Here is a 9,952-nt window from a genome sequence, read left to right as displayed (position 1 = left end):
GTTTCATTAATAATTAAAACGCTGCAACTGGCGGAATGGCCGGACGTGGAGATGATTTCTAGCCGCTCTTGTTGCGGCCACAGCTTCTGCTCCGTCGCCGTTACACGAGCCGTACAGCTCACTCATTATTTATACGTTTTTAGAACGGAACATATAAATAAAAATTTAGACAACATCGGATATTTTATTATAAAATATGACCCGTAGAGTCGGTTCCCAGTAATGACGTATCATTAAACAGTAGCTACTCGGAGAGCGGCGGACCTCGGCGCACGGCGAGATGACGCCGCAATACTATAACGGTCAACATACAAAGTAAAATTTGACCGCCTCATTACGCAACACGCGAGTGTCGGAGAGAACGGGAGAGTGCTATTCAAGTGTTCTGAGATGAAAGGGACAAAAGTGCTCTGAGAGAGCGAGATGGTGGAGTATGACAAATCTATAAAGAGAATGGGATAGATAAGGTAGCTAGATACGCGCGTCCGGCGGAGCACTTCCTGTCGCGGGAGCGCTGCTGTGCCAGTGTCCTGCTAACATTAATCGCTCTGATGAACTTGTAAAACAATTTACCAAATTTTTCATCTCACGTAAGTGTACAATCGAAGTACATACAGGCAAATCTTTGACCCAGACTACAGAGCGTATAAAGGACTATTAAACCTAAAGCATTCGTTGCTAGTACAACAAAGGTTTTCCATTGATTAACATTGTCCGTATTACATAAACTAAGCAAGAATAAAGGGACAGAAAAGAAAAAAAACAACAATAAAAGGTCTTTATTTCAGTAGATCAAACTGTAACATAACACTTACCTTCGATGAGTCAAACATCAATGGAACACGTGAATACACAATTCGTACAAATTCGTGTCTCACGTGTGCGCAGGCGCCGGTCCGCGCTTCCGTCGCCCACATCCACTGTTAATGTGTAATTGTTGACGGGTTTCTGTCAAATCCTTTGGCTAATGCTATCAAATAGAACACCGGCTTAATCCGAAACACATAAGTAGCAAAAAACGATTAAAAAAAAGTTATAATCATACTTTAATTTATGAACCTTTTATTTTTAATTCCTCTCAAATCTCTCACTTGGGTCTCAAACATAAAAAAAAACAGTTTTAATTTGGCCTTTAATATGTATAATTAAGTAAAGGAACCGTTATGTTTAGTTAATAGTAAAGATTTCTATTTCCGCTTAAGGTCACAGGGCACCTAATGGGTGACTTTCTCTGTGAGTTTATATACCTCATCATCCTGCCTATTACGCAACAGCAACTAGCCTCTTTATAGACCAACGGAACGTAAATTATTAAAAGATAACAGTATCTGAGACATTTCACAAAACAAACCAAAAAATCCAGTTCATAAAGACCCCAACCAAACTTTTTGATCATCCACACTGTGTCTTAGATACCTTATTTTCATACAATATAAACACGGTTTTCCCGTATTCTACATTTTTCCCAGCCATGCTTCGTTTGAATCAAATAAACAACAAAACAAACTAGCATCACAATACATAACTAGTTAGCATGATACCCAACTGTAAGTTAGTTAGACGTCCTGTCGGAAGCGCGCCCACGCCTGCTAATTGTCCTACTCTTTTTGTTTAGTTGTCCACTCGCCTTAACTCGATTACAGCAATCAGATCTCGCCCTTTGCCCCCGGCGAGTCGTCGAGACGCCCCTGTGTCTCCGATGTTAACCATAATTGTTGCATTATGACTCTATCGCTCTTTGACTTTGTCTATACTCGAATATATTTTTTTTTGTGCAAATGGCCAGTGTGCTTTCTTTATTGGAACATTTTTTGAAATAGGAATACCGTTGCGCTCTTTATTCTTATTTAGTTTTTTTGTTGAGGTCGTATTCTTTTATCAAGATGTAAGGTATTCGGTGAAATTAGTTACCATTTATTATAATAATTAAAAATAAAGGTACTACCGTAAAAGAACATGAATGAAACAAATTGTTACTGATCATTTACGGGTTTATCGATAATCAGATGCCATTTGGAAGCCTTTTAAAAATTAAAAGTATGTAAGCATGAATTTTAAGTGTAACAAGTATTTAACGACAAAATAATAACTTGATATCAATAATATTGGTGTAAATTATAGCTGTAAATATTATTGCGGTTTTGTGGTCACCGATCCAGTAATTCAATTTGGAACGTCCTGTTGAGCGAGACTGGTTCTGATAATGTCCACCTATCTCTTGCCTCATACATGTTTCGTCGCCACGAGTTTTCCCTCAAACGTTTATTTTACGATACCATACGAGTACCGTGTTTAAACAAAATCTATCCGTGGAAACATTTCTACTCAATTAAGTGCTGCGTTTCATTCATGTTTAATTATTTAATGAGCGCTGCTCCGCCAATGTATGTCTATACAAGGTATAAATAGAAGTCAGTATGGCTCGGTGCGCCAACCTGTCATACAACATTGTCGCGTCGGGCCTCTCATTTATGAATGAACTCACAGATCTAGCGATTTCCGGCTAACTGTTGAGATAGTACGACACTCTTCCTGGTTCCTGCTATGGTATCTTTAATTATGACGCCAGTATAAACAGACCGGTGGACCGGACACACAACAAACGAAATGAGATTGTAATACGCAAGACTCAGAGTCCAGTTTTTCACGTGCGTACTAATCGATCGGAGTCCATTTCAGCTTTATCGAGATCGTTCGAAATATGAATAAAGATATTCTAAAAGTGACCAAGCAATCCTAATCGCCAGGGCGTTATGGACCTTATAGTGAGGTGTTACGGTTAGATATGGCCTAGTGCGCCGTGTGTGAGTGTGTCTCGCATCCTGTGGAGCGAGTTTTTTTCCTGACTCCTTCCCGGCGTTTCACCGTTACGCAATATATCGTAAATAATTAGCGGAAGGCAAGATTCTCGTGTCTTATGGAGATGCTGACTATCAGGTTTTTTCGCCGGACGTTTCCTGCCGTCCGGCTAACAGTAAAGTATCGAGTCTTCTTAATATGTACACGCAGAGAGACGTTTGATTATAAATGTCCATACTTACATATCTACAAAGAAAGTAGCTTTGAAGAGTTTTATTTATAACACCAGATCATGTCGACTTGTATTGTTTTGTTTATGAATCAAGATATTACACGTGTACATTTGTAATTTATAATCTCAATGAAAAAAAGTAATTTATTTTATTCATCTCTTTGGTCGAACTTTGAATTTTTCTTTTAAACGCTACCGGTCTTTATTGAACGGAAAGAAAAAGTCATGAATGTTTTGAAAAAAGTATATTGGCGTGTTGATTTGCCCTTGTGCGGTGGTGGCCGATAGATGGGCATCGGCGGCATTACTGCGGCGTGGTACTGATGGCACTGCGCCCGCCGCCGCCCGCGCTGTGCTGCCCGGAACGGCCGCGTGTACTCACGTCTGCGGTTTTTGCTCGCGCACTTAATTACACGTATAACTTTTACCAAATTGCGCAATTTACTGCCCATTACCCCCCTTAAAATCTGTAAAAGTCATTTTTACTCGCTAACTGATTTCGGACACTCGATAACGACGGCATCGCTCGTAATCGTCTGTAATTGAATTTAGGGCTCGACCACATATTTTGTTTCGATGACACAATCCGAAGATTGAGATATTTAAACTTTCTCGCTTAAATTTGGTTCATTATCTTTTCTCACGCCATACGAGATAAATAAAACGCGGTTAATCGATCTAATTTATGCAGTACGGACCGAAACCGCAGCTATTTATTATAGTTATCGCAAACGAGTGTTTTTACTGAAGCTGCCTGGTTGATGAGCGGCCGAGCGCCCTCTCAGAGCTGGCAGCGCCGCGCCGACCGCGTCTCGTTTGTACTTCGTAAGCGTCCGACATGCGCATTGATCATTCAGACGTTAAACAAAATAAAATGGTTACTCTACATGTTCTCACGATGGCGCTTAAAACGCCCGACAAGATCAGATATAAAATGTTGCAACGCCGAAGACCGGTCGACCGCGATACCGAACTCACTCCGGCCGCGATTAGAAAAGAATAACGATCGAATTTAATGGAGAGAATATGTTAATGAGTGCGGCCTACAACTCGCACAGATCACGCATGTGATAGTAATCAGAAATCACATCACTCCGATTATTGTGCCTATTTAAATGTGGAGCTATTCGAAAAACATAATTATAATTCTGTGAGGCCATCAACCCGTTTGTTTCTATGTGAATTGTATCCATACATTATAAATATGTGAAATATAATACTATTGAAATTCCGCCAAATTATGCTCCAGATTCGCCAAGGATCGTAAAACGATCAATTTATCAGGAGAGCAGATCGAATGTCAACTAATTAACTGCGAACATCTCCGTTCCCACGAGAACACTACTAGAAAAAACAGCAAAACTTTATTTATACAAACTTTTTTCCTATTGACAGTGTTACAATTATTTGAACGTAAGATTTATGATGTAACAAGTTGTTGAAACAAAAAAGCGCTATAAATCTTGTTTAGATCTCGATTAGACGTCAAATTCAATATTCAATACTTGTAGAGTTCCATTAATAAATGCTTTAGTCGTCTCATAACTAATGTTATAATGTGTACAACTTACCTTAACGTTATTGTTGAGTATTCTGTCACCGTTAATAACAAACCTTCGCGTCCGCGTCACGTATAAATGCTCCTGTGAAAACTCGTGTAGCTCTAATTGGTAATCAATTCAATGCTGGCAATGCATCGGCAGCCGACAACCGATGGTATCGGCCCTAACTCAAGATGCTATCGAAAATCCGTCCGTCGATCCAACCACTATCTCCGCATCTCAATAACTACTTAACTACAACTATATTAAGTATCTACTCTAAATTAAGACGCACTGAGAAACATAACTCCACGAAGAATGCTTTAATTAAAAATGTAGCAGGCAGAGGCCATCTCAACATACCTCCGTGCAGTTTAATGTCAAACATATGATGAGAAAATAAAATCGTAATTACGGTATCCGAGTAAACGAACTAAATAAAGGAAGTAAAATAGAGGTTTTTATGTAAAACAAATCGGTGTCTAACTGTTGCGAGTTATAGTAAGCGATCAATGGATTGATAAAGATTTAGTTTGATGCCTTATCATACATCTCGATACATAAACATTGTGTTTTATTATACGTGGATGAAGCTTTAAGACATTAGAGTTACAAACTAATAACCATTTGCCGATGTAACGGTTTGCTCGAAATCTGTTTTATTGTTTAAGAATACTTGCCAGTGGTGTTATGATCGTGTGTTTACAGACGTGAATCTCTAACATGCAAACACGACACAATTCTACGGAACGTATGAAAATCTAAACGCAAACAATGAAACACATTCCTTTTTCTCACAAATGAAATGAGATTTTAATTCTGTAATTTGCAAATTCTTTTAGATGCCAAAAGTTTTTGTAAAAATATATTCTATAAGTAAATAGTGTTTATGAAGACAGTCTCTTCAGCTCAGTTGCTATTTTATTTGAAATATATCATGTCACAAGCGAAACTTAGCTAAAAGTCGCCATTAAGTATCATGCCGTCTTTGCAAAATGGAATAACTAACACCAATAAATATTTTAGAACTCTTAATAATTAATCCAAACCGATACTTCCCCTTGCGGGGCACAGTCCCTATCCCATATGGAAAGGTTTGAGGCTTGATCACTAGATCCCAATAGATTGAATGTTTTGTGTCATATAAGGACACGGCTTGGACTCATACTAGGTCCATAAATAAATCAAAGAAAGTTGCAATGTTAGAATGTGCTGCCTTTAATGAAAGGTCAGTTACATGTGACTGTGCTTTTAAAGATAATACGCAATGCCTTTCAATTACATCATAACATGTTTACCTTTTGATACCTATGTGTTAATAGGTTACCAATTATTGTACTACCTCATTATAGTAAATACCTAGGAGCTGACTCTTTCATTCATTCATGAATCACACGTGTCATTAAAAGAGTTTATAAGTTAATATATTTCATTGTATGTTTATAAGTACAGTAATTAATTATTCGTGTTCAATCAGATGTATAGTACATTTTGTTCCTAATCATAGATTTTGTAATCTCGATTTTCTGATAAAGATTATATTTTATCAAATTAAGAATGCTGCCGGGTTTTTTCCCAAGAACATTTTTTATAAATAGCTCGTTAAAGAAAACAATAGATTTCCAATAGATAACATTATGCAACGTTCATTCATGACAAAAGCTTTCGACTTTTATTGTTAGATACACATGGCGTGAGTCACTAGTCGCCAGCTTTAAGGCTTCGAGTTATTCCGACTTGTTGTCACACCAAACACTGGACTTATGGCCACACCAACGAACTATGTCTTGTGAAATAAGTTACATCTCACGAGTGACTCACAGAAAGGCTCATAACGTAAATACCAAGGAACGTAAAATAAATGCGAGTTGATTCTTCGTCCCTAAAAGGGCACGACAAACTAAGAAGACTATATGTTGACCTATGTAGGTACCAGTTTAAAACCAATATCTCAACAAAATTAATAGTGAAATAGTAAAACGAATCCACTCAATCGATTCAACATATTGTATTTAAGAAGAATCATATCAACTTCCTCTAATATCAAAGACGGATTTCGGCGTAAAGTAATATAGTTCGGGGAACGCTATTTTAAGAGTATTACAATAACTTCCGAAACTACATTTGAATGGTGAACATTCGCGGAGCGGAGTGCCGGAGGGCAGGACGGGTTGCCCGCGCAGCGACACTGTTACGTGGACCGGTGTAAAGTGGGACGGATCGCCGTCGCCGACGCCGTTCATTCATAGTTTAGAAGACAAACAACCTCGCCCTGCTCTAGCCAGCGAGCGTATCATTCACGACGCTCCGTGCTCAATGAGCCGACATGTTGCCACATTGTTGTACCAACACTCATACATCACGATAGACAAGTCGCAGTACTCGCTACCTCACTACCGCCAGATGTTACCACATGTAATAAATAAAGAATTGCCATTACCGCGCTAATCACATTACTCTCAAGTAATAACTCGTAATTAGTAATCTATGAATGAGTTATGTGACGCGTATTTCACGTCACTCGCTGCAGTTGTTAAAGCTGCAGAGATTTATGTAAATCAAACTAGACTTGAATGAACGGAAGGCAGATTTCCTTTGTCGTCGGACGTAGCAAACGATTTAAAAGTAGATTATGTAAAGCACCGTCGGCTGAGCAAGTTCCGTTGAGATGTGTTGACATTATCGAAAGCAAGCTCAAACACTGATCGTACCTCGGTCGTGTTTACACATTGTATATTTCGAAAAATAAATACATAAATTGTCTTTCTGCGATGTTTCCACGTACGGGTCAATGCCAACGAGATAAATGAAGAGTTTTACATTAGTTTTAAACAAAAAAACATACTAACTCTTTTCACGAGAATTGTAAGTTGTGAATATTTGTTACCTTTTTATTGATGAAGTCTACAGCCTGAGCTTAGACTGCATAGATCTTAGATGCGAGATAGTTATGAATGGAATTAGAATACTAGAATTTACATTTGAAACAAGAGTGATCAAAAATGGACTCAAATTAATATGAATAAAAAGTATTTGTCCCTATTAATTTATTAATCGTATGCAAATTCATATACAAGATATACTTTTTCTATAATAAATATTCGACCTTTAATTTAGAACTTATTAATTAAAATCGAGGCGCGTTAATTAACAAATGATGTAGCACTGAGACGTTGTATCGAACATCTATAGTTGAGTGCAATCGTGATACATTATTTCTTACCAAAGAGTTTTTATATGTTCCTATAAATTGTGTATCCATATACATAATTAATATCTTAGGCCAAACCGCTACCGGTTGCAGAGCGCCATACGATATAATTTACCGCTTACCGTATCAAATTATATAGACAAAAAATCGTGGAATACGATTATTAATCGAATCAATTTCACGGGAGTAGCCATCGCATATCGATTCTCAATTACGTTCCTGCATGATCTCCGCACTCACTAAATTATCTAGTTTCGTTAGACTTCCTTTTTGTATATGTAGAATTCTAAACTGATGCCTTGCCAAAAGAGTATTAATTGAAATAGGCTACTGAAAGATAAAAGAGGTAGAATAAACTAACGCCTAAAGCTCAGCGAATAGTAGAAATATGACACGTAAGGTCATGTTGCCGACACGTGTCACTAGTGCTCCGGTCCGACCTAGGATCGGGTTGTCGTGCACCAGCGCTGCTGAAGGCGTCGCGCCACCACCGAGCGACGCTCGCGGGCGCGCCGCGTCGTCGTCGCGACATCGCGCGGCTTCCGTTCCCGCGACCGACTCCGTGGGAACCGCTTTATTTCGTATTTAAATTCGACCCTCATTAAACAGGTTTGCTTCAAAATTCGCCTTCTTTCGACGCCTTTTACTCAACTTTTTATGGTTCCGTTCGACATTTACTGTTTGTGATTATTTTTTATTCAAGTCTAGACCGCGTCGGTGTGTAATCGCACAATAAGCTGCATTGTAAGCGAGGCCCGCCTTCTGTGAGCCTGCTTATTGATGATCTCTGCCTGATTTGCTTCGCTCTCGTCCATTAAGATTTCACGACAACTATGTATAGCTCGTATCTAAACTTTGTTTTACTTAAATGTTGATAATCCGAAATAATTTGAGATAAGACAACACACGTACCAATATTCCGTAGATAATGTTAAGATTTTATGTTAATTTAATTTGGGCAATATAAATTAATGGATGGAGGAGAACCAGTTCTCGATCAGTGGCCAGTTGGGAAGAGAAACGTATCAGTGAACCATTATATTTAATTAATACAGGACGATTTATGTAGTAGATACGGTTGCGTGTAATTTTTCTCATAATACAACCACGTAGGTATTCCGAAGTACTTTATTATTCACATTTGAGTTATGGTTATAGTTTTGTAGTGATTGTACCTTGGCAGCTATTAAATGATTTTTTTGGATGTACTTTATGTTAATTCCGAGTCACAAATATTTTTTATCGCATCAACATCTAAAGGTTTGTAATTATTTTGTAGCAACTCAGGCCTCTTACTAATTAAATACAAGTGTAAATAATCATGGATATAGTTATAATGTTGTGAGAATTTATTGTGTAATATTAATTAACTAAACGTAATAATTTATTGTACGATCCATGTTGAAATATTAAACTTGAGTTGAAAACCTCTATAAACATTATCCCATAGATAACATCACTTATCTCGTGTCATAACAGTAACAAAAGCTACTCTATGGTTCGAGACCGGAAACGTCATTGAAAAGACATAAACGCGATTCTTAATTTAATCATAATGGCCTATAACTGTTTTTAACTCGGAATAGTCCATATACATGTATAATATGATGTTAAATTATGCTAATATAATAGAGGGTTTACCTTTTCTCGAATTAGTGTTCACTTCCCCACGGTATCACCTTACACCGGATGATGGGTAACCCTGCAGTGCAAGTAAGTCTCAAACTTTACTGAAAACGCGCCAACACTCGAAAAAGCACTTTAACGATACAACTTAAGTTTCAAAATTATTTAAAATGTTTCTAACTCTAACAAGTTGAGCTCACAAGTATTTGGCTATTGTTAAGCAATGGAGTTTCGACTCTGTCTTTTTAAGATAGGGTGTATAATTGTAGAGTGGGTTTTGTCATCGGATACCGGAAGGACACATTGTATAGGCCTTAGCTACCTGTTGATAATTTCCATTGTGAGCGGTGAACGTGCACAATACTATGTTATGCGTTAGATGCACGAAGCTTTAAAAGCATTCCTTCGATGAGTAACACTTAACCGACATGTTTTATCTTTGCTACAGATAGCCTTAGAGGTAGTGATAAGAAAAAGTACCCTTTACGTGTGGTTTAAATGTAAATTGAGTTACTTACATATAATTAGTATTCGTTTTTTGCA

The sequence above is a fragment of the Trichoplusia ni genome, unplaced genomic scaffold (assembly GCF_003590095.1).
Source record: "Trichoplusia ni isolate ovarian cell line Hi5 unplaced genomic scaffold, tn1 tig00003628, whole genome shotgun sequence".
Classification (NCBI taxonomy): Eukaryota; Metazoa; Arthropoda; class Insecta; order Lepidoptera; family Noctuidae; genus Trichoplusia; species Trichoplusia ni.
Note: the sequence above shows the minus strand (reverse complement) of the source record.